This window comes from Lepidothrix coronata, unplaced genomic scaffold (genome assembly GCF_001604755.1).
Source record: "Lepidothrix coronata isolate B3197 unplaced genomic scaffold, Lepidothrix_coronata-1.0 Scaffold163, whole genome shotgun sequence".
Lineage (NCBI taxonomy): Eukaryota > Metazoa > Chordata > Aves > Passeriformes > Pipridae > Lepidothrix > Lepidothrix coronata.
In genome coordinates, this window is record NW_016690343.1 from 1,695,188 (window position 1) to 1,719,035 (window position 23,848).

Sequence of the window (23,848 nt, forward strand, 5' to 3'; positions counted from 1 at the left end):
GTGATCACAGACTACTTGCATCTGAACATATATCTATCTGGATATACACTTTCCTAATGACAAAAATAAAACTAGATGTATGAAGGAAGTATACTTCTATAAACAGATTACAAGGCTGTTCACTGTATTACTATACAACTTAAAATGAAATTACTGTATGAAAAATATATGGTGCCATCATTTCTGGAATTTGAAAATTCTACATAGGTCGCAACATAGAATTTTTCTCTAGGAAAGTTGTCATCCAACAGGCCTCAAGACTTCAGAAGAAGGAACAAGATGACTGAGACTGTGGTTTAATCAAATCCTAAATCTATCCACTTGACAAGTCCAGGAAACAAGCTGCCAATAACTCAGCTGTTACTGGTCACTCTTCATTTTTGAGTTGGTGAAAGGAGCAGCTGAAGAGCAAAACCCTCAAAGCCTACCCCCCAAAAAGCAGTGAACAACACTGGCAGAGAGGAAGGTGTTCCTGCTCTCATCTCATGCAGGAGAGCAGCCCTTTCTTCCTCAGTACAGCACCTCTTGCTCCAAAGGGGGGCATAAGGGGGGCCCTTGGGTGCTGACACCAATGCAAGCACATCACCTGCTCTCCCAGGAGGCATCCACTGCCAGCGGGCACTGGGGGGAGTGGAAAATGGACACAAGGAAATTAAAAGGGCTTGAGATTTTAACAAAACTCCTAAACTGGGTGTAGTAGTAAATATGGTGGTGAGGGGAGGGTGTTTTTATAGCTTTTGTGTGCTTCTGACAACCACTCAAGATATGCCACTTCATGCAAACAGACTCTATGAAGACAAAACAGGGCTTTTTTATACTAGTTGAGCAGCATGTGTAAGATAAAAGAGTTGTCCAGGTATTTCACTGCTACAGCAGAGCAATGGACTCTATAAGCACAAAGGGAGAGAGAAAATCTGTTGTTTCGGCAGAACTGATTCGCTCAGCAAGCCTCAGAGTCACAAGGGACAAGAGAGAGAACATTTATATGCCACCCAGGCGCCACCTTCCCTGGTTTTGGAGCATCTCAGTCACTCCAGCCTTTAGTTAAAAACAGAGAATTACATCAGGCCTAGTGACACAGCAAGGTAAATCATCAGGCAAGAAGAAAGCCATGAGTTAATAAAAGTCAGGTGACCATAAATCCGTGGAGGATGAATTTCACAGAAATCTTTCCATTCCTTATGGTTTCACACTCAGTCACAATTCACAATCTGCTCCCAGGCATCCAAAGTTCTCAGCTTGCACCATTGCAGGCACCTATAGACGTAGATAGATAGATAAATAGATAGATAGATAGATAGATAGATACAGGTAGCATCCCCACTACAGTTAACCCTACTAAAATTCCCAGAACTAACTGCAATTAGCTTTTTATGGAAACTGACCCTTGATATGGAGTATCAAGTTGATATTTGCCACTGATGTTTAGACAGATTTCCTGTGGTATTTTCCAGGTAAGCAAAAAAAGACATTAATTAGACATTGTCATCACATATGATGAATGACACGAGATGGCAGAACATTGCTCAGACAGAAAAGAAAAAACAGAATACAAAAACACACAGATTTTTTATACTCATAACACTAGTCCTAATGTTACAAAAAATCCTTGGCACAGCAGATGTGCATTTCTACATGACAAACTTCCTATTACTAATAGTTTGTCTCTTCTGAACTTACTAAAAAACTCCCAAACTTTTAAAAACACTTCAACACTTTCTGAATTAAAAATGCTCTAAAATGCATTTGCCACTAAGTGCACCTCCATGAGTTATTTTTAAAGCAGAATTTATCTGAGAATGAAAATAATCCCAGTAGCTGTCAGCATCAGTTTTTTCCAAACTGATGACTAAGATGTTTTGTCTGCTGAAGACGTTTGCAGTTGAAAGACATAAGGCCTGCTCCACTTTCCTTGCAGGCAGGAAGAACCTTCTCATTGATTTTAATGGGACTTGAATTTAGTCCACAGAGAGACACAAAGTATGGCTTTTTTAGCACTATTAGTGATAGCATCTGCCTCTATATTTCATATGAAAAGAAAGACTGTGCAATACCTCTGAGATATCTGAAACAAGCTGTGAATGTGTAAGCTTTCAGTAACTACCAGAATATTGCTTGCAATCTCAAAGTAAAACTTGGTAGCATATGCAGGCTGGAATTTAATTCCATGGTACATATTGAAGACATTTAACACTAGATTTCAAAACAAGCATGTATCCCTTAGAATTCCTGTTATAAATACATTCTCTCAAAGTCAGATGCTGCAATATAAAAGAAAAGTGTGACTGGAATGTATTTAATGTCAGAAAGGATAAACTAAAATGTGAGAATGCTCTTTCTTTTCCCAGAGATGAGGTATGTTTATTGTATCACCAGACTGGGGATAAAAGGGATGTAATATTAAATCAAACAAAAAAAAATAGCATTGATATGGCACTGATAGTCTAATCACAGTCCATAAAGGAAAAGGTTGAGCTCAGATTAAGCACCTACCATCTATTTGTCAGAGCTTTACCCCACTAGTTATTAACAGAATTTGTTCCAACCCACAGGCATGATGTGTCTCTCTGAATATCACATTTACCCCAATATCTGCTTATAAAGCCTATCAAAATATGTCTCTCTCATGTCTGACTTTTCACAAATTGCATTTGTTTTAGGATTAAAGCAGGGAATTATTCTGTCTCTGGAAAAAGTGTTTATTTGGCACTTGTCTTCGCACACCATAATGCTCCACAACATTTAGGCAGTAATGACTTGCTTTTATACAGTCTGCTCAGCACCTATTAAGCTGCAGTCGAGTCAATTTTAACTCAAGTTGTTGAATACACAACAACAGTGTTCAACTGTACAGCACTTCAATATACACTGTCTAAATTGCAAGATGAACAGAGTATGTCTGTAACAGATATGACTGAACATCACAAAAACTGAATGGATGTGAATTTTGTCCATTGCTCTATGTTTTGGTGGTCTCTCAGGTTACAGACCCCTAACACAACTATAACAGAATAAAGGAAAACCGTGGAAGCAGAGAGATACTCCTTGTCTACACAGGTACAATATGACAAGATATCAGTCTGCTTCATAGAATCACCAAATGGTTTGGTTTGGAAGAAACTTTTGAAGATCACCTAATCAACTGCCCACTCTCCTCTCAAAATGCTTCCCTAACTTCCACATTAAGGATAAAGACACAGTGGGTTTTTTTCCTGTTAAACAGTAACTATTACAGGAGGATACAAGGGAAGTCTAAGAAACTCCTGCAGCTATGGGTAATTCACCATGGAGTGAAGCTGCAGCTTGCCTAGAAACATCTACCTTCCCCTATAGCCTCTTACTTCCTCTCTCTACTGCCAGCAACATTCAGATTTATCTGTAATTAATATTAAGCCAAAACAGAAGTAGAGTAAGTAAGCTTTGCTGAGGGAAGAGAAAGATATCAAGCTGCCTCATAAGGGTTCATTATCTCAAAGAGATGAGAGCATTCACCTTGTCTTTACTTTATTGGCCACGTCTTCTTTGCAAGCAAGTTCACTCTGGGTAGTCTCCTTTGACATTGTCATTGCTGCAGCCAATCTCTTTGTCATTTCCTACGTGCTCTTACTTGCATACTCCTGCCTCTGAGTTTTGCTCTGAATTGAGGCAAATATGTGTATCACTTTTCATCTTTAACCTAATCTTGTCTATGTCAAATGCAATTCTCTTTTCATTGCATGTGCTCTTACTGTTTCCAAAGGACTTTTTACATCATAACTAGGTATTGAAAAGATATGTGAGATTGTGAGATGTGGCATCTTTTCCAACCTAAATGCTTCTAGGACTTCTAATTTTATAAATCTGTCCTGTGTTTGGATAGAATACTTTTATTTATAATTTCTTCTCACTGGATGACTAAACACATAGGTGCAGAATTGCTCACTCTCAGGTCATTTTCTGTGCAGTTATAGAAGAGCTACTGGCCTCTGCCTCTTAGTTTTTATGGTTGGCAAGATCATATCCAATCTCAGCAAAGGCAATGGAAAGATTCCCACTGTTTTCAGTGTTTTCCAATGGCTGCTGCTTTTTGGTTTGGGCTGCAATCCTTCCTTTAGAGAGTATAAATCTCATTCAAATCAGACTGGCAGTACATAACTGGAGAATGAAACTCCCCAGACTTTAAAATCAGCTCTTATACACACAATATACCTTTGGAAATACGTTTCCTCTCTTAGCCTTTGCTGCTCATGAGTCATTCTGCCAAACTGACATAGACTGGAATGCTCATTGCGCCTCAGCAGGGAAGCAAGACCAGTTATCCCATGATTTAAGCCCGGGCTTAAGGTGTCTGACAACCACCCCTTTCCCCCTGCACAAGTGAACACTGAGGTAGATGGAAAAGAGATGCTTGTAAGATGCACAAGTAAATGATTAATACACCAAATAATGGGGGGGGGAAGATGAAAAACAGAAGATGGAGAGGCAGTAAAGACAAAAAAAATCAGCCACAGATCGCTGAAACAAATGCAATCATGTGGGAATGCTCCAGAACAAACACAAATAGCATGTTAAAAATTGCATACATCATCAGCATATTTTACCAAGAAGATAGTATCACCTTCAATTCTTGAACATCAGGTTTCCCTAAAAGACATCTTAACACACTGTGAGATGCTCATTTTCTTTCAAAAATAGCTATGCCCTGAAATTAACTTCAAGAGAAATTCAAAATATTACATGATTCATCATAATTTCTTCTACATCCCCATGCCTCTCTTACCACTCCCACTTCATTTTTGAAATGAAGGGCAAATCTCTAAAACTGTGCATCTAAGTTTGTATGTGGGTCTATTGCAGCATATTTCAGCAGCTGGGAGCATATGGACACTGCACAATATCAGTATATATTCCCAATATTTAACAATTTATCTGAACTCTGAAGATGGTTCTCTTCAGAGAATCATCATTTAAGTAATTTTTGCCCTTATAGCACAATTTAGTGACGTCTTGGGCACCTATCCTCATCACAGAGTAAGTATTGCAAGTCAGTTAATCAACCGTAAATAATAAAATATTCTCAGTGAATAAAATAGCTCAATATTTAACAGCTGCCAGAAGCACTGCTTTCATTTGCGAGGGTACTCCACACTAACTTCACGGAAGCACAGAATATTCTGATGTGGAAAGGGCCCACAAGGATCATCGAGTCCAACTCTTAAGTGAATGACCAATAAAAGGGATTGAACCCTATTACTACCACCAAGTTTTAACCAACTGAGGCACCTGGTATCCTCAGTTTTGAGAAGAGGTTGGTAGAAAGTGTTTGGTAAATCATAATTTTGAGGCATAACTACTCAGAAATAACCTTAGTGCCATGACCAGTGTCCATGAGCTTTCCACTCTCAAAAAAAGAGGAAGTAACCTGGTATTCTTCAGATCTGCTTGAAACAGGAAAGACTTAAAAACAAACTACCAGGTTGGGAGATTGACTGTAACATCAGCATCAAGGAGAAAGAAGAAAATTACACAACAGAGCATGTGCTTTCCTCTGCCAGGCTCCCCAAGCAGAGCCCAGCAGGATGCAGCAGCTCTGCCCTGACAGCTGAGGGCAGGACTCACAGCAGCCCTGCCCACTCTGACTCACAACCAGCAGACAACGGCTCAGGGGAACTGCAGCTTTAAATGTGTTGCCAGAAACTATCAGGTTCCCTTCCAAAGGGGTCTCTTTGCAATGATGCTTCTATAGTTCTTCAGTTATAGAAAACCCTCCCCCACATACATTAATATTACCCTGTTTTTTTTTCTTCCACGAATTCAAAGTATTTCACTACATCAGAGACTGTTTCCCCCTAAAAATTCAAATCAAGCAGCATGAGGCTCCCATTCCGCCACTATATTTTTACTCGTCCAACAACATAACTGGGGCAACAAAACTCTCTGTCCTAAACACTAAACTAAATCATGACATTATTGCTGGCAGAATCTCTCAGCCACCTACTCCCTGTTTCTTCTCTGTACTCCACATAAAGTAACCAACATACAGGTATATCACAAGATGATTTGAAAACAGGAAATTGAGGTGCAGGCCCTGATGCCATCAGTTTACTGGGGAACTCTGATACATCAACCAACAGCTACTCAAACTGCTTACTACTTCAGCAGACAGGTTAAAATTAGATTTGGACCCTGGGTCATAAAGTGTAATTTGGAAGTGCATGTATCATCTCTAAAAGCCACTGATAATGTATCTGGCTTCTGTAGATTCAACAGCATAATTAATTATATATAGTACGAAATAGAAGTAAAGCCAAGAAGAGTAAAGTTAAAAGCCAACACTTTAAAAAGGTGTCTTTTTTAAATCTCACATAGTAAATTATAATTTTGCAATAGATAGTTCTTGGTTTCAATGCCATTATAAGCATGCTAGTGACAAGATGAATGACCCCCATAATATTCAATTATGGTGGCCTTGAAATCTTCATAATTATCAGCAGCTAGGTGCATTATTTTCTTATCTTTAAAACAGATTTCTTGCCCATTTTGGAGGAGAGAATGGCTATCGCGATTTTCCTGAACCAGGCAAAAATGTGTATGAATCTCTTAGATAGATATATGCTAGTTAAGGCTTTCTTAAGCCATCAGATTAGCAAACACAAAATCATACAACTTAATTTCTCTTAGCTGTCTCCAAGAATATATGTTTTTAAGAAGCTGATCTTAGAATTAGAGTTTAAATTTCCTCAGATTCTCTGTTCCTCTGGCTACTCATTTCTTAGGAAGTTTTCCATGGATTTGAAATTATTTGCCAGTAAGTTTGATGCTATTATTCTGATCTCTCTTATTGTCTCAGCTGACCACAGACACCGTGCAATAAACAGCCTTTGCTTGAGGCTACCGCTTCTGTCAAAAGTTCCAGAGAATTGACATTTCTGCAAAACTCAGGATGCAATATGAAGCTCTTCTTTAGTTCAAATTAGTCAATAAAACACTATCATTGTGGGTTTTTTATGAGACCTTGCTTCTGCTTTCTCTTGCTATGAAAGTTCCCAGAACACAAGTGTTTAGCTTCTGAGTCTATATTAAGACTGTTCTTCCTTGGGTAAGGAACTTAGAAGCGTATCAAAAAGGCCACTATTATTTAAGACTCAAACCAGACCATGACTGGTCCAGATAACAGAAACCTGTAAAAACCAAATGCTGTGCAGCTCTTTCTTGCAATTTCATTAGGACAGCCCTCAAAACTATTGAAGATCACGTTTTTGAGACTAGATAAGAAACATCTCTAATCACAGAATCCTAGAATGGACTGGGTTGGAAGGGACCTTACAGATGATCTAGTTCCAAATCCCCCGAGGTCTAAAAAGGTGTTATCAGAGAGCACAACAGCAGAAGGCCAGAGGTACCGCACTTTCAGCAGGGACACAACTGAGGACCCAGGCACAGTCACAGGAGTGAGCTACTGTTCACAGATTGCAAACAAATCTCCACTTACAAAGCTTAAAGTCAACACAGCCTATGCTGAAAAAAGAAATAGAATCAAGAAATCCTACATTGCTCTGTAGTGACAGTAGTGCACTCTGGAAACATGGGAGCTGGTGAATATTCTTTCCTTAGCATCCATGAGGCCTCCCCTGGAGTTCACTCTTTAGGGAAAGATATAGGAAAGAGGCCAGCAGCAGGAACAAAAACTGACAAGTAGCTTTGAACGAAGTGGTTTTTCGCCATCTAGCCATGAATGAGTGTTGAAGGACTTGGCCTGATGGTCTGCAAAAGAGACTGCTAAGGAAGGACATGATACCAACACCTCTGTTAGCAAAAGGCATCAAGGAGGCGGTTAGGGTGCAGGACTCTCACCGCTGCGACCCGGGTTCGATTCCCAGCCCCCCGGGCAGATGGAGCTCATCAGCCTTGTAAGGCAATCCATCTAAGAGAAGGTCACTCTAAACAAACCTACGTCCTGGGGACCTCACTGCCACTGTCCAAGCTTGCTCGGCCCCGGCAGATGAACCTCAGGATTAAAGGGTGGGCTCAGTTCAGCGCACGCTGTGTCTCACCTAAAAAATCCACTGCGCAGGCTCGAAGGGTTAATGACCTTTCCCAAATCTTCGCTCGCGAAGACTGGCCATTATTATTATTATTATTATTACATTATTATTATGTGCACAGAGGCACGGAAGCAATGGGGTGCTCTTCAGGCATACAAGCCTACAGAGCTGCTGGAGGAGTGGAGCAGGCTGCCAGCTGAGGTGTGAAGCCTTCTTCACTAGGATTATCAGGAAAAGGTTGGGCAAGCGTCTTTCAGTCAGCACCTATGTGCCACCTTTCCAGGCGCAGAACTGGCCTCTCCAAAGCCTCATTCTGTAGCAGAGATTCCCGTGTTTACCATGATTCTCCCTTGCGGTTTCAAAAGGCAGTTTCAATGACCCAAACTGAGAAATGCTTTTGATTTTAAGCAGCTTCATAAGCAATAAATATATTTAAATATATATGTATATTTGAATAACTTGCCCATGGCTGCACATTTGTGGCTAAATCTTAACAAAAAACTCCCTTATGTAATCTACAACTCTGCTTGTTACCTAAGCACAAATGCTTTGCAGCAATATGGAATAAAAAACCCACCCTGCAAATTCAAAATAAGTCATTTATAGGTAGAAATTTAAAAAAAGGTTGTATATCACAGACTACATCTGGATTTTTCAGATGTTGAAATCTAAATTTATCTTATTTTTTTAATATCCTGAGATGTTACTTTCTAGGATAGAAGAGACCATCAAGCTTTATACTTGTTAATACTGTCAGATCTTATCTTAAATTCACTGTGCCATTAGGATCAATATTTCTTTGCTAAGCACATCTCTAATAAAGCAGCTGAACTGATCCAGAATCTTTGAAGTGTGTCACCCTGTTCACCATCTCCAAAAGTGAAGGCAGGAGCACAGTAAGCCATTTACATTTATTGCCATATTTTCTGAGTAACATTTTATCCCTCTGAAAACGCGTCTTAGTCTCTTTTAATTAAAATTGATTTTTGTAATTTACTCAATATATTATTGTCACTCAAAGTGCCACCCATCTGTCACAATTTTTAAGAGCTCTTTAAAAGCTATCTCACCTAGAGCACATCTAAATTTTTCCACAGCTCTATATGTATTTATCTATAACAGATGTTAAAACATTGTAACTTCATCACATTAAAAGGGTAAAACTGCAGTAGTATATGTGATGAAAATACAGGCTTCTTATATTCTGATTGGAGTAAATCCCGCTCCCATGCAAGACAATGATAAACATCTTGCCCACTGTGCAGAGTGAGAAAAGGATTTGGTTTACAGTGGATAACAATTACAGGCATGACCAGAAATGTAGTACTCTCTCCTGGACCCAAAATGGAACTGGACACCCATCATGCTAGATGCTTTACATACACATAATAAAATCATGGTCCTTGAACCAAAGACCTTTCATGGTAATTGTAGAAACAGAGACTGCAAACGAATCTACTAAACAAATGGCAGTGATCAGAGCATTGGATGACAGGTAAATCTATACTGCTATGAAATACTGTGAGTAGTTTTTAAGTTGAAGTGTGCAAACAGGCTCCTTACCTGCAGCACGTGCTGTGGGGACAGATCATGGCACACTCCTGTTGCATCCGACAGAAGGAGGCAGTGCATCTGCCATGCACCCCATAGGCCACCACCCTACCCAAAACAGAGTTGGGAAAACACAGAATTGGGGTCCAGGCAGACCTGGACAAGAGAAATACTGCAAGCACAAGAACAGCAGGCAGTGAGTACAAATACATTTTTTTCTGCCCATCCGTCAGATCTGTAGGTGAATTATGCACAGTGGCCTTGTTCTTGGTGATTCATGATATTTCACATTTAGACCCAGCTCCCTCTCCTTCCCCCCACTTTCCACACTTGTTTTCATCACAAATTCAGTCTTCACCAGCAAACAAATAGACCAAACACTGACCCTTCAGTCGAAATATACAGCCCAGAGAAGAACTGAGCTCTAGTCACATATCCATTGAAGACCAGGATTTTTTGCTACTGAAATCCTAGTGGATTCTTTTCCTGGAAAAACAACTGTTTTCCTCTCTGTCTTGGGTCACTGCTGTTTGACTTTTTGGATGTTTATGCCATATATTTCCAAAAGAAGTTGCAATGTTCTTAGTACCTGTTCTCTGTCATGCTTATGTGTCTGTGTAGTGGCAAACATTAATACAAATGAACTTAAATTGTATTTCAGTTAATAGGATTTAAATGTGACCATGAAAAAATCTGTACTGCAACTAATATGAATTTGTTTAATCATGTAGTTCTCAGAGCTTAATTTCATTGTTTTTATAGTCCTATATCCTGAATATCTTTGTGGACTGGTGTAGGAGAAGGACATAATTAAACTTTAAAAACTATTTCTTTATTAATTTCACTCAACAGTCCCCTAGAGAGGAGAGATGATCTTACCCAGAATGATTGTAATGTATTGCCTTCCTGCTCTAATGTTGCCTGCTGCAAAGAGAAAAGCTATAAAATAATACTTGGGATCAGACTTCCACCTGGAGCTCAGGGCAAATGAGGACATCCTCCTCTCTTCCCCTCCTCCTCCTCTTCTCCTTCTCTCCCAAGCCCCCAGCAGCAAGCTCTTGTCTTACAAGCAAGCAGTACACACCTCCTACACCTTGCATCTAACTACTTTCCACTTCATACAGTTCTCCCTGACCACTCTTGCGGTCACCTAAAAAAAGTTTTACTGTACAAGTGAATGAATTGCAGGTTTTACCATATCATCCCAAATACAGCATTAGTTCATTCATTTTGAACTCCCATGCCTGAAGGCTAGTTCAGATCAATTCAGAAACACAGTTAAGCTCCTAAACAATGGGTCTCCACAGACAATAAAAATTGCCACCATAATTACTGTCACTCCTGTTGACAGTTAAAAAATCAGAGCAATAAGAAGTGGCAAGGCTGAGCATGTCATCTAGTGTATCCCTCTGCAAGTCCATGATTGTTCTCTACATTTCTTTCATGCAGCTTGACAAGACTTGTTAAAAATGTCCAAAGCAATTAAGTTTCAGCATCTTCCTTTGGGAGATAATTCCAGGTTGCAACAGATTGCAATGAGTTCCTGATATCCAATCTAAACTTTGTTTAATAATTTCCTCTTATTATTTCCATCTTCAAGCTCTTCCTCTGCATCCAGCACTACAGCATTCAGGTATATAAAAGCATCATCTACTATTCTTTTCTAATTTAACTGCCACATTTCCCACATCATTTTTGCTCCTCTTGCTGGCAGAGAATATGCAATCATAGAATATCTCAAATTGAAGGGGATCCATATGGATCACCTCAGGCCTACCTAAAACTAAGCTATATGACTACAAGTATTGTCCAGACATTCCTTGAACTTTGACAGGCTTGTCATGACCACTTCTGTGGGGAGTTTATTCCAGTGACTGACCAACCTCTCAGTGAAGAACTTTTTCCTAATTGTCAATCTGAATTTACCCTGATGCAACTTTATTCCATTTCTGCATGTCCTGTCACTGGTCACCAGAGAGAGGACCATATATATTACTCTTCCTTTTACCATGTGAAAACCACCTTTTAGATGCTTTGTATCACATGCTTTTCAAATAGTGTGTAAAGTTTTCTTTATGATGAAAGCAAGAACTACATAAGAAACTGTTCATCAAATCTGCCCTACTGGGCCATTCGACTGCAAGTCTTTTAGTCTATCATGTTTCTAGTAATGAAATAATTACATTGCATGGCTATACACATAACAAATACCATTTAATTAGGAAGGAAAGAGTTGGAATTAAATGTGCAAGTTTTTCTAAATGAACATTTTAGGAAAGATTAGACTACAGTGAGGTATCTCTCTTTGTTAGAGCTGTAACACCTCAGAAAAGCTTCTTGGCAAGCAACGTCACTCCTCATAAATGTAGTATGATCTTAATCACAGCTAATGGATACATTAAAAAATGTCAAAATTAGGGCAGTAGGTTAAGTAAATGCACTGGAAATAAAGATAATAAGAAAGAACAGTGGGTACTGAAAAATATGTTTCTTTATTATATTGGAGATTTTCCTGCTCCCTCAGTTTTTGTTCTGAATCAACCTGCATGTGGCTTGTTCAGCAGCCAAGTTTCTGAAAGAAGAAAATTGAACTGGCTTTCAGCTGCATAAGGATGTACAGGCAAGGAAGGGCACTGAAGAAGCTGGGAGTGTCTCATAACCACACCATCACGGAGCAGTTTACCATTGTGAAATATTATCAACTTAAAATCTGAACCTGGCAGTCAGGACATAGAAAGATGTCAGGATATGGTATTCTTCCCCTGTGGAAAAGAGGAAGGTCATACCTGGTTGTGCACCTTCCTTTTCTTATGGCATTTCAGAAATTGAGAAAAAAGCAACATAGATAAGAGAGATGACCTAGATCCCCAGAATTGTTTGCAAACTAATCCTAAATTCATCTGCATATCAGGACTAAGCTTGTCCCGGGCTAAGTTGCAGTGAATATTTGCTCAATAGGGATAGTTGCTGTAGGGAACTCCAGAGTCATTCGGGCTGGCCAGGACCAGATCACCTAGAACAACCCCATGTTCAAAACATTATTAACTTCTAAATAACAGCAGATCACTCAGGATCTTCTCAAGTTCAGTTTGGAAACTCTTCAAGGATGGAGATCCTGCAATCTCTCTTCCAGTGCTGAATCACTCTTATGATGAAATCTATTTTTCCTTCATATAAAACAGGAATTTCCATTGTTTTAACTTGTGATGCCTCATTTTTTGTACTGCACCTCTGAGAGACATCTGGCTGCCTTCCCTCAGATCTCCTTTAGCATTTCTTCATCTGTAATGCCATCCCCTGACCATCTTCTGCTTTCCCTTACGTGCTACTCTGATTCATCAGCACCTCTCTTGCATTGGAGGCACCATTACCTCAAAATTATTTTTAGCTCAAACAAGATGAAAACATGAGTTAAATCAAATAGCCATGTATAAAACATAAACCAGACAAAGGTTCATAGAGATATACATATGCCATTAAACTCTGAAAACTGCTTGAAGAAAGTGTGCAAATGGAGCCAGGTTTACATCATCTCGTATCAGTGTCAGATCAAAGATGCTGTTCTACCTTTGTGCAGGGTTTCCATGAGAAAGCATCTGATATTGGGAACACGTTCACTTCTAGATCCAGCTATGTGCATTATTCAGTTTTAAAAGTTTTCCCTCTTTCCTCTGCCTGCTTTTCACCACATTTACATGAAGCCATACAGCAGTGCCAACAATCCTGGCACATGTCATCACTTCTTCCTACACCTTCAGTTGCACTTACACAATCACTAAGCTGCCTTAATACAGATGTGGCTCACTGCTATCTTAAGTACCCTGCTAAGCTATTTGCAAACTGCCAGCCTATTCTGAGTGAAATGCACTTCTCTAAAGCAGATTTATTTACATGATTTAATCCAATGTAACAGAAATTGCATGGTGATGCAGGGAGGGAATTAATTTTCATATATAATGGAACACGGAAACATAAACTGGGTAAGAATATGTCCCAAGCACCCAAGATTTGACTAAATACACGGAAGGTGTTGAAAGTAAATAAATGAATACTTAAAAACCATCCAGTCTCCATCAGCTCAGAAGAAAAGTGCTTATCAACCAAGGGATCAAGATTAACAAAAACCTTTGTATTATCTTTTTTAAAAAGTGGGGTGGGGGAATAGAGTAATTTTAATACAGTCTCTCTAAATAATATACAAAACTATTTAAGCAATAAGAACAATTCCTACAATAGTTATGTGTCGTGAATGAGTGTTTTAAGGTTGCTTTTCTAAAATTATTTCTATTGCAGAATTTTCAGTATCTGCCCACTAAGTTACTTACAGTTTTGTTTCTCCAACCTCATAAGCATTGACTAGCCAGCCATGAGGCTCCAAGCAGTCTGGAGCATAGGGGAGAAGAGGAAATAGCACTCAGTGACAAGAGTAATGCCAGCTGAGCTGATGCCAGACCTGACAGTCTTAAAATGACTGTCTCGTAAAGGAGATGTTTCAAACAATGACAGACAAATGGATTTTACTGGATTATTCACATTTTGAAGGCATTCAATGTCAGGGAAGGCAATGTGCTCTGTGTGGTCGAATTGTAAACAGCCGTAAGAAATAATGTATTCAACTTCCCTTATCCTATTTTCTACTTGTCACCATGTTGCTGCCTGTAAGAGTGGCATACAAACAGCTGCACACCACTCCATGCACACAGACACTGTATTAAATGCTAAGACAATTGCAATTAATTGGTACCGGACTTCTGTTTAAGCTCCTTGTGTAGTTCAACCGTGATGCTGTTCACAAGAGACTTGGAAGATTATGGCTTGTTCTATCTTTCCTGTTATTAAAAAGCTGGTGTGTATAGATTTAAAGAAAAAGGGAGAAGAAGAGAGATAAGCAGAAGAAGAAGCTCTATACTTTAAGAAAAAATATCCCATTGATTTGCATGCAATCAGTAAATTACACCACTGGATATATTATGAATATTCCCACCTGACAAAAGCAAAAAGAAATGCAGCAAAGCCCGGGAAGAAGGCAGCATTAAGGCAACTAAATTGCTTCTAATCCCCAGGTTGCATCATTGAAAATTAACCTACATCATTTTATGCAACCACAGTTTGCAAAATGAATACCATAACACTCTATGCAGACAGCGGCAAGAAGCCACATGAACTAAAGTATGGGTATATTTGAAGCTTCATCCCAATTTCTAATCACAAAATAACCCCAAATGTTTAAAGATCTTTATTGGATTTGATAGGCATCATTATTTCCAGAAATTGTAAGCCTTAGTTTCTTAAAAATCAAAAACGACATTGAAAGAGAGGTACAGAAATTATGTCTCAAAATAAACTTGCCACCTACACTGAATTAGGCATAATTAGAGTAGTGTGACATATTTATAACAACAAATTGTAGTCAGAGAAATTATCTTTTTTTAATATTCCTTTCAAAATTCACCCCATAAAATATTTGAACCTTTCTGGCCAACCTAAGGTCAATTTTAATAAACATGGGTGTTTTTGTCAGTGGTCAGGCTCAAGATGAAAGTGAATAAAACATGGAAATATTAAATTAAGATTGCTCTGATTTTTAAAAATAACAAGTCTTGTTCATAATATTTATCATAACAAATGCAAAAGGTAACTGTGTATCCAAGTCAATTTAAACTAAATATGTTGTGAAATTCCTTCAACTGAATACCTCCCAATCTTGAGAGAGAAGTACATATCCCTAAATACTTAATGTCACTATTTTATAATGGCTACTAAGGTATCTCACAGGAAAGGCCAGTCTCTCAGTTACATGGGCCCAGACTGGGTTCCAAAGAAGTCTGCAGGACATTTATAACTCGAGAGAGGGTTTTGACCTTTTTTTTAGGCTACATTTTCAGCACTCAGCAGCCCTGAGTAACTGACTGAAACAATTGGATTATTAGATTTTTGCAGTGCTACTCTTGGAGAACCAATGGGAATTCTGGAGAAATTTTGAAAACCTAGGAAAAAGGCAAACATATCTAGCAAGAATGTCTGTAGCTGTGAATGAAAAGCTAGGGTGAAAAAATACCATGCTTTGCAGCATTGTAAGAAGAGATAGGTGAAAATCTTCAGCCTCTTAATATGCCCTTTTAGAAATCTAAAAGATTTTACTGGCCCACATTTAACTAAACAGCCTCCCATTCCAACTTCTGCTTTCAAAACAATATTAAACAACTGTTAGTCATTGAATTTCCAACTTGATACTTTCAGAAAAAATTGAGATATTTTCATATATGAACTAAAAGTGCATTATCTAATTGCATTAGTGCATCATGCATCAACTCTCAAGATTAAGGTAGATGTGCAATGAATACTTAATCAATTGAGTCATTCATCCTCTGAGGTTCATCATTTGACATATTTCATTAACATATTTAGTTTGAATTTTTTGTTAGTATTTTTGTTCTAAGGATTGAATTTTGATAGTAAAACCCTGAGAAGTTCTTAAAAAGACAGATTATCTGTACAAATGGCCAAAATGTAAGAAAAGTTCCAAACAATCTAATACTTTCCAGACAAGAATCTTTCCATATCGTGGAGTCATATGAATTCCCTTTTATTCAGTTTCCTGACGGAACACATTTAAAAAATAAATAAAAATTAAAAGATTGTCTTTCCATTAGACTATAATAAAAAGTCTTTTTTCGTACTGAATATTAGAGCAGGTAAAAGTTTATTGTCACCTGATGCATGTTCATTTCTTGCAAACTATTTATAATCAGAAAATATATTTTCATTGATCTTATGTTTGCACTGGTAAGAAACATATTATCATAGAATGGCTTGGGTTGGAAAGGACCTTAAAGATCATCTAGTTTCAACCGCCCTGCTGTGAAAAGGGACACCTTTCACTAGACCAGGTTGCTCAGAGCCCCATCCAGCCTGGCCTTGAATACTTTCACAGGTGGGACACCCACAGCTTCTCTGACCAACCTATTCCAGTGCCTCAACACCTGCACAGTAAAGATTTTTTTCCTAATATCTAAACTAAACCTACTCTCCGTCAGCCTGAAGTCATTTTCCCCCCTTACATGCCCTTGTAAAAACTCCCTCTCAGCTCTCCTGTGGGCTCTCTTCAGGTACTAGAAGGCCACAATTAGGTCACTCCAAAGCCTTCTCTTTTCCAGGCTGAACAATCCCAATTCTCTCAGCCTTTCCTCACAGGAGAGGAGATTCCTCTAATCAGCTTGGTGACCCTTCTCTGTACTCACTCCAACAGGTCCATGTCCTTCCTGTGCTGGGCAGCCCAGAGCTAGATGCAGTACTGCACTACTGGGATCTCACCAGAGCAGAGCAGAGAGGCAGAATCACCTTCTTTGACCTGCTGCCCACGCTGCTTTTGGTGCAGCCCAGGATGTTTGGATTTCTGGGCTGCAAGTGCACATTGCCAGGTCAGGTCCAGCCTCTCATCCACCAGCACCCCCAAGTCCTCTCATACAGATGACAAAAGAATAGGTGCTCATTTGTTTCCTGGCAGCCACGCATAACAAAACATAAGATCTATTAGACTCAGAAAGGATTGTTTCTGGAGAATTACAATACGCAAACCTGCTCATGCTGAGGAACCACATTGTGGGGTGCTGTTAACATGGTATCACTTAACTTGTTTTGAGTATGAGTTATTTTTATATGTCATCAAAGTGATCAAAAAGACCACACAGAACAAACTGTCGATGGCAACCTTGGCCAACATCATAGTACCACTTCAGATGGAGAGGTGCGTGTCAGAGCACATCATTGTTCAGTGGCTGCTACAACACGCCCGGTATTTCATGGGAGAGGTCTGACATTGCAAGAAGACCTTGAGCAATGTGTTTGCCAGTAGTCAAACTCAGAAAAGAAAACCTTAAACAGCTCATGAGTCACAGGTCGTTCACAAGCTTGAACAACGTTCTTCCAATCAAAAGATCAAGGTCATTTACTTTTTAAACATATGGTCTACCAAAAAAGGCACACTCTTCCCAACTCAAAATATGTGAACAGAAGGAACTGCTATCATCAGACTACAGCACTGAAACCATTTAGGAATGCCTTTATATCAACCCTTCCTAAAACACAAACTACACACTGAAGCAGTACTTTATTGCTATACTATTAAGTAGGTAAATTGACTTCTCCATTAGGAAAAGGGAAAAATAAATGCAAAAGAAATAGCATCCTCTAACATAGTCTGAAAAAAGGAGAGAGGAAGCCAATCATGGACTTTTTGAAATGCTGCTGAATATCAAGCTCTTGGTAAAGATTAATTGGATGAAGACTAGTCTTAGAAATGTACTCATATACTTAAAGGACAAAATATTCATAGCAAGTTATCCCTTTTTGCTGGAGTATCTCTATAGTACAACCTTATTTCAGTACAACTTTCAGACCAAGATTCCTTTCTTTGCTTTGACATTTTCACTACATTAACTGAGAAATGGTACAGGAATATTTGTGGACTGGAGCATGTGTCTAAGAAATTTACTCACATTTTTTAAGTCAACATACCCTTGCATTCAGATCTAGACAACCCTGTCTGAAATCTACTTAATAAAGATTAATTAAGCTTGCAGTGGTAGTCAATGTGTTATGTTTTTTCTCTTGAACATCCCACTGAAGAAGATCAAGTTAGAAAGACTTTACTAAATAAATCAGTTAGAGGGATCCCACACAAGGCATAAAAAATAATGATTATACAGCAACAGCACCCACAGGTACCTCAGGTTCTATCTTCGGGTCAAGTGCACACGTTTTCATTGCTGATGTCTCCAGCTTCCTTACCACATTCCCAAGTTTTCTTTGTGGACACAAGGAACTTTGTCAAGCTGACAAAAGATACTTCCAGAGTGGAGATGAGTCTCCACTCTGCTTCATTGAACTCCTGCAGGCAGGAATCTCTAAATGCACGCACTGTTATTCCTTCACATTCAGACTAATTTTATCAGAGGCGTCAGGAGATATTTGTGAATGCTGATTTTCATTTGTCAAATTGTTTCATTAAGAAAATTAAAAAAAGACAAATGACTGAAGGAGGAAAAGGAGCTGGGGGATATGGAAGACTAAAAATAGCATTTGGCTGGAATGAAGCAGATTCAGAGTCAAACAAAGGAAATTATAAAAAGAAAAAAAAAAGAAAAGAAAATTAAAAAAGCACCACAAAACCCTAAAACTGTTGCCTGTTTGGGTGAGTAGTTTTGATCTTAATGTTTTTGATTGATTTCGAATACACATTCAAAAATTTTCTCTTCTTTATTTTCTAGGAAAAAAAAAGCCACTGAATAACTGTTACTAAGTTTAACTGATAGTAAATAATTATCCCTCATGCAGTAAATTTTAATTACCTAGGCTATCTCCCCCCTCCCTTTTTTTTTTTATTTTTTTTAAGTAAATGCAGCTTCCTAAACCATTTTGGTGGATTCCTTGCATGCTGCTGTCAGAAATTAAAGCAGTGACCTGCTGTGAATTCAGCTGCTCTCAGACCTCCCATCCCTCCAACGCTGTTGGTTGATGCTGTGTGTCTTCAGCAGAGCAGGTCCGAATGCCAAGCATAGGAACTCACTGGCATTCATTTACAAGATAGAAAACATGGAGCTTTTCTCATCCAGAAAATGCTGCAGCTGCTCCTGATGCTGGGATAACTTCTAATGCCCGCAGTGACAACCACAGGGTGGAACGTCAGCTCAAGATGAGAGCTTGAGTTTCTTGAAAAGAAATTCCCTGACTGTGAATCCCACTGCGCTCCTGGTAGCCGTGCAGCACTGAGTGCAACACACAGCCCAGCCATGAATTGTTTTCCAAGTAGTAGGGAATTAGAGAAGCAGACAGGAGCGGGATGCACTGAGCTCACATCTGCTGCAGCACCAGCATAAGGCAAGATAAATGTCCCCTCTCTTTCTGTGAAACATGGTCTCAAACATTTTGACCTGTCCCTGGGTCTAGGGACTTAAAGAGCACAGTTGCTCTTTAAGTTGCCTGTCTCAAACACTGCCAGGGCCACAGAAGGAACTGGTAAGGAAGGGTAAGCCACCACAGTGGGAACTTGAGATAAGCACAGAAGGGAGGAACTTGCGACAGCGAGTTGCTAATTCCAGGCCTGATGGAGGTATCTAGTTGGCATATCCTGGTTAATGCCTCTGGACAAAAATTCCCACTGTGGCAAACTGTGGGAAAAGAAAGCAACTGCTCACACACATATCACCCCAAGTTATGGGAACAGCATCTGTGACCACCCTGTGTATACCCAGAACTTGGACTGTATAAAGAAGAACAACTTGAAGATCCTCACCACCAAGAAGCTCAGGGTGTAGAGGGACCAACAGGATGCTGCTGGATTCATGGGTAGTGACTATCTTCTACTTGATATCTCTCTCCCTCTCTCTCTCTCTCCCCTCTTTCTATTCGTTTCTATCTCTCTACCTCATATTTAGTGTTAAATAAAATCCTTATTATTGTCTTCGGCATGTGGTCTCATTTGCACCTTAATTCAGGCAGAAGCATCTCTCACTAATCGGATCAGAATACTAGTACTATGTCAAAAGCATTTATAACCTCACTTTGCCTTCAGCAGCTGTTACTGCTGATTCCAGATTTGAAACATCTGTGCCCTATGAGCCCTGCAGAATTTGACATTTCATCATTCAATTATATATTTTTTTCAGTTATTGTTTTTTTGATTCAGCCATGATGTTTCAAGGCATCAAGAGATATTTGTGAATTCTGATTTTCATTTGTCAAATTATTTGAGAGTGGGGAGGAGAAAGAACAAATGAAAGAAGGAGAAGACGGAGTATAAAAAATTGCTCTACTTGGCCAGAATCAGGCAAATTCAGGATAAATTCTCTTTTTACATGATGGGATCTTAATCCCAACATCAGCTTTTACAAGATTGCCATAACCATCATGAAGTGTGGTCACAGGTACCTGTATCTACTGGAGCAGGGAATGAAAAAGAAAGCTATGCTTCCCAAATGAATGCCTTGTCACCAGGCTTTATGATCTCTTTCTTTTTTGGTCTCACCTTTTGAATTGGAGAAAACCTAACTTTCAATTTTTATTTTTTTTTTGACAGAAAAAGCAAGCTGGTAAAAAAATGAAATTAATATACACATATTCTACTGACCTGATCAGCATCTTGCAGCCCTGGATGAAACCTTACCTTTTTGATCCCTTCGCTGTCAAACTTTTGATTCCAATTCTGTCAAACTAAGTCATCAGAAAAGATGATAAACCAAGAGATTTAAAGTTCTACAATCAGTCTACATTTCCTACTGTAGAATTCATTGCTTTGCAGAGTAGCTCTGTGAGCTCACCTTGAACAATTTACTGAGTTTAATGTAACTGATATTTTCTGCAACTTTATTGTATATCCAGCAAAGACAGTGCAGCACCATGACCTCAAGGGCTTTCTAGCCTTTCTAATTTACAGAAAAAACTCCAGAGTGGAGAATGGTAGATTGAGGAAGAGCTTCTTCCAGACATGCTCAACAATCAATGGATTATTCCACATGTCTGAAACATCTGACTGTACAGAGTCACTGCCTTCATCTGTTGCTTTATCAGCAAGTCAGTCCCAAGGTGACAAGCGCAACAACTCATTTCAAAAAGAGAGATAGCCGTGGCAGAAGAAAACAGGGTTGGAAATCAGAATCCAGTAAGATTTTTAGAAGCCATAGGAGAAAATATAATACTGACTAGATGCTGCTTAACACGTTTCCTGCTTTACAGAGCAGGGTTTTACGTGTTGTCTTCAGCTGTTTCAAAACACATTTAGCAGTGTCATAGAGTTCAGCTTTGCAAAAGTGGCTTTACTAGTGGAGAAAATGGGGCATAGGAATGTTTAGTGGCTCAGTGAGTTTATCAGGTATAGCTGCTGACAGAGCTAAGAGCATATCCAATGCATCCTGCATTCCTGTCCAGCATCCTAGCTGCCAGACTTAAATTGATGTCAGTAAAAAATTGTATGAAATAACTGAAAAGGTGAGCCTTATAACCTTTGCAATAATTCCTGGCTCATGGAAAGGGGGAGGCTTCCTGAAACTAAAAGCTGAGCCCTTCCACATTCGTTGCCTTAGTGCCAGTAACAGTCTTAGCAACTCTGTAGCATAGTTGGGCTGCTGGTAGGAGCAACACCAATAGCAGAACTATTACATTACGGTCAAATGACAATTATGCATTTGTACAAAATATGTCCAGGGAAAATTGCAACAAAAAACCATTTTTTTGTCTTTGAGTCCATAGAGGGAGCTAATTCATGGGCTGTAAGTGTTCTGTCAATATATTAATTTAGAGTTATAATACAAAACTAGATTCATAATAATCCAAAGACACCTGTAGATGCAGCCAGGAAATATTTCCTTAAATGGGTGCCCCACAAATCTGGACATTCTTGGATTTAAGCCTCCTCAACCTGACTGTACTGCAGACTCACCGTTGTAGCATTAACACAAGCTGCAAAACCCAATTCAGCAGCACAATAAATACGTGGAAGGTCAGTACAACCAGCCCTGGGCTCTGAAGGGCAACCTGGAACCAGGAGAGTTGATTAAAGTCCATTTAGCAATATCCACACCACACTGCAATCACAAACCAGGTATACTGCTACACCGCTCTTTGTGCTGTAAACCACATGCACAACTTCTGTAACATGAGGAACACTAATCTAGCTTATGTGAAGACCCAAAGGATTCAAACACTTGCAGAGTGAACAAATTTACACTAGGATTTCCAGATAATGCAAAGGATGAGGTATATGTTACAATAAATAATCCTTTTTCCATGATGTGTTGCTGCAGTTAACTTTCTTCTTAAGTGCTGTGCTCTGAAGGGCAATAAAAAAAAATCTGTCTTTTCTGACGGTGGTGCATGCTAACAAAGAAAATAACAGAGGAATGGTGCCGAAAAGCTGAGTGATTTAGATAGTGATTCAGTCTGACGAGAACTGTAATGAAATAATTTTAACTCCCGGTTGCCTTCGGTGACTATTTGAGGCTGAAATTTCAAAAGGTTAAAAGCTTGTACTTGGCATCAGACCCTTATATCAGACCAAGTCCCCAGGCTGTGTGCTCACTGGGTGATGAGGGCACAAAGGAATGGTCTCCCTTGCAGACCAAACTGCAAAGGATCTCCACAGCTGGTGGGTGGCTCTGGCTACCCTGTCCTGCTGCGAGAGCTCATGGTGCTCTTCACCCCATGTGTTCTTCACTGCAGGACCATGGACTGGTCATCACTGATCTTCACAGCTCATCCAGTCTATTACTACTCCATGAGTAAGTGCAGTGTGGTAAACCTTCCATCTAATCCTTTAACCTTTTGTTGATGCTACAATAAGGCAGGTCGGGTTTTGGTTGTTTGGTTGTGGTGGTTTTTTTCTTAGAATTCCCTTTAAGGCCTCTGAAAACTAATGCACCTGAAAGTAAGTTTTGTATTCCTTTTCTAATGGCATTTTATATAGAAAATTTGTGAACTGGAAAATTATGCATTTGTGTTTGCTTATCATCATATCAATAGAAGGCTAATTTTGTTGTCCTCTCTGTAATGCAATCTGATGAATACCTAACCAGTTTTGGCTTGTCTTCCTTATTATATTTTTTGTATTAAAATTTTATGAATCAAAGAACACTAAGTTCATATTTGTTTATCTTATTAATGCACATACTGAATCCTGAAGGCATTTTGCCCACTTACACTACATTATCTAGACTTTTCTTTTTTTTTTTTGGTTGCCATGAATATCTACTTTAGTTCTAGCTTATATTAAAATTCTTCAGGTGTGCATTAGCTTCTTGTCTGTTAGCACACATTTTCTGTTTCAGAAACACATGGTAATTGTGTTAGGAAAGTCTTCTGTTTTTGCACTGGCAATTTAGAGAAAATACCACTTGTTTTAGGGCAATTTCTTGATTACAGTTTTCAAAATAAGGAAAAAAATACTACAAAGAATATTTCTTGTGTGTGTTTCAAGTTCAACCTCCTCTAGAAGACAGAAAACAAAGCTTTTTCAGGCAATCTTTACACACATCCCCCAAATACAGATTCAGGAAGGCTGATATCACCATTTAGGGAAGTACTCAGTTAACTATGTCCATATATTCTACAGTTTTCAATGGGAATTCAACACATGTAATCTCTGTTCTATATCCCAATATTCATTTCACATTGTTTTTCCCCCGCTTCTGTTTAAATTTTTTAAATCTAAGACTGGGGACCAACCTGCTGGAAAGCAGCTCAGCAGAGAAGGACCTGGGCATTCTGGTGGACAACAAGCT